The sequence below is a fragment of the Echinops telfairi genome, unplaced genomic scaffold (genome assembly GCF_000313985.2).
Source record: "Echinops telfairi isolate 266 unplaced genomic scaffold, ASM31398v2 ScPeMD7_18;HRSCAF=68, whole genome shotgun sequence".
Taxonomy (NCBI): domain Eukaryota; kingdom Metazoa; phylum Chordata; class Mammalia; order Afrosoricida; family Tenrecidae; genus Echinops; species Echinops telfairi.
The window spans coordinates 55595456-55598569 of NW_022103915.1; positions in this window are offsets into that span (position 1 = coordinate 55595456).

Genomic DNA, 3114 nt, shown 5'->3' on the forward strand with positions numbered 1-3114 from the left:
GTGACCACACAGGGCCGAGCAGAAATACTCCAGAGGGTTCCCGAGACGATCCATCTTGACCAAAGCATGCCTACATTTGGGGATGTTGTAAATCCTAGTGTGTCTGTAGTTCCTCCCACTTTAGAGTGAGCTATCCATTAGGTTGATGAGGAAGCACTCCGGTGGGATGCACCTTGAGTCACCACCCTAAGCCATCCCTACCCTTGTACCATGTTGCTCCAGGAAGAGCAGTGGCCTTGAGGTCTGCATCTTTTAGGTGTACTCTAGTAAATGTCTTTCAGGTGGCTCATCCTCACATGGAACCTTCTTGGGGCTTAAGCTGGTAGACCAGTATCTGGCCCAATATGCCAGCTTTCAGTCTTGTGAACAGTGGCCTGTCACCTTACCTGCCGATGTGGATGCATCAGACCAAGAAACCACAGGAGTCAGCAGGGCCCTTCAGACTGACTTCTGGCCCCCAGATTTGAGACTTGCCAGGTTGCACTACACGAGCCCTTTCTTCCGAGTTCACCAGTTAGTTCTGTGAGTTGTTGCAGTGAATTAGAGCCCAATGAAGAGGAGGGATATCACTGCTGGTCTCACATGGGCCTTGGTTAAAAGCAGAGACCCAGATGCTTGTGTTTTACTAACTACGCAAAAGCATTAGACTGTGTGAATCCTAACCCTGGGTAACATGAGAAAAACAAAAATTCCAGTCATGGACCAAGAAGCAGTCATTTGAGCAGAAATAGTGCATAGTTTGGAATCGGGAACGGGGTGCATCAGGGTTGCATCTTTTCACCATGCTTATCACTATGCTGAGCAAAGAGTCCGAGAAGTTGGGCTACAGGAAAAGGAATGTTGCATCAAGACTGGAGGGAGGTGAACAATCTGGAGGAGAAAACAGCGGGACCGACAGTTCCAGAGGGACATGGGAGAGGGGAAGGTGGTGGGGGAAGGAAGTGGTGCTAACAAACCCAGGGACAAGGAAACAAGAAGTGATCCAAATAGGTGGTGAGGAGGGTGTAGGAGGCCTGGTAGGGTGTCATCAAGGTTAATGTAACCGAGAGTAATAACTGTAACCCAAATGAAGGCTGAGCATTATAGTGGGGCAAGAGGAAAGTAAAAGGAAATAGAGGAAAGAGCTAGGAGGCAAAGCACATTTATAGAGGTCTAAATAAAGGCATGTACATATGTAAATATATTTATATATGAGCATGAGGAAATAGATTTATGTGCATATATTTATAGGTTTGGTATTAAGGTAGGAGATGGACATTGGGCCTCCACTCAAGCACTCCCTCAATGCGAGAATACTTTGTTCTATTAAACTGGCATTCCATGATGCTCACATTCCCGACACAACTGCTGAAGACAAAACAGGTGCATAGGCAAATGTGGTTAAGAAAGCTGATGGAGCCTGGCTATCAAAAAATAGAGCGACTAGGGTCTTAAAGACTTGAAGGTAAACAAGCAGCCATCTAGCTCAGAAGCAACAAAACCCAACATGGAAGCACACCAGCCTGTGTGATCATGAGGTGTCAAAGGGATCAGTTATCAGGCATCAAAGAACAAAAAATCGTATTATTGTGTGCTCACCTCCCCGATATGATCACTGAAGACAAAGCGGGTGAATAAGCAAATGTGGTGAAGCTGATGTTTCCTGGCTATCAAAAGATATAGCATCTGGGGTCTTAAAGGCTTGAAGGTAAACAAGCGGCCATTTAGCTGAGAAGCAACAAAACCCACATGAAAGAAGCACACCAGCCTGTGTGATCACGAGGTGGCAAAGGGATGAGGTATCAAGCATCAAAGAACAAATAAAATCATTGTGAATGAGGGGGAGTATGGAGTGGGGGCGCAAAGCCCATCTGTAAGCAACTGGATATTTCCTTACAGAAGGGCCGTGGGGAGGAGATGAGCCAGTCAGGGTTCAGTGTAGCAAGTGTGGTCCAACTTTCCTCTAGTTCCTAAATGCTTCCTCCCCACCATCATGATCTCAATTCTATCTTACAAATCTGGCTAAACCAGAGAATGTACACTGGTAGAGATAGGAACTGGAAACAGGGAATCCAGGATGGATGATCGCTTTAGGACCAGTGCTGAGAGTGGTGATACCAGGAGAGTGGAGGGGTAGAGAGAGAACTGATTATAAGGATCTACATATAACCTCCTCCCTGGGGGACAGTTAGCAGAAAAAGTGGGTGAAGGGAGACGTTGGACAGTGTAAGATATCGACACAATAATACTTATAATTTACAAAACAATAATTTATAAATAATCATTTAAAATTTTATCATTATACTTTATAAATGAATTATAAATTCATGGAGGGGGGACGCGGGGAGGGAAAAATGAGCTGATGCCAAGGGCTTACATGGAGAGCAAATGTTTTGAGAATGATAAGGGTAACAAATGTACAAATGTGCTTTATACAATTGATGTATGTATGGATTGTGATGAGTTGTATGAGACCCCAATAAATTTAAAAAAGAAAAAGATGACAGCATATGTACAGATGTGTTTGACACAATGGATATATGTATGGCTTGTGATAAAAACTGTAAGAGCCCTCAATAAAGTTATTTTTTTTACGAAAAAAAGAGTTGTAGAAGCCCCCAATAATTTTTTTTAATCCTAAAAAAAAAAACTGGAGGAAGGCTCATTAATAAGCTATGATATGCAGATGGCACAGCCTTGCAGATGAAGACTGAAAACCAGAGCCTGGATTACAACTCAGGGTAAAGAAAACGAAAATCCTCACAGCTGGATCAATGCAATCAGGATAAACTGAGCGAAGATTGATGTCAGGGAACTTTACATGTGTCCCCCACCAATTTTCATAGAAACAGCAAATAAGCAAAGTACATATTGAATTGGGCCAATCTACACACGCCCTTTATAAAGTGTTTAAAGGGCAAAGATGTCACTTTGAGGACTTAACTCAAGCCAAGGCATCTCCAAAGGCCTCATATGCTTGTGAAAGCTGGACAATGAATAAGGCAAGAGTATGGCAATGGAAAGACCGTGGCAATGGAAGGACCGTGGCATTGGAAGGACCGTGGCATTGGAAGGACCGTGGCAATGGAAGGACCGTGGCATTGGAAGGACCGTGGCAATGGAAGGACCGTGGCA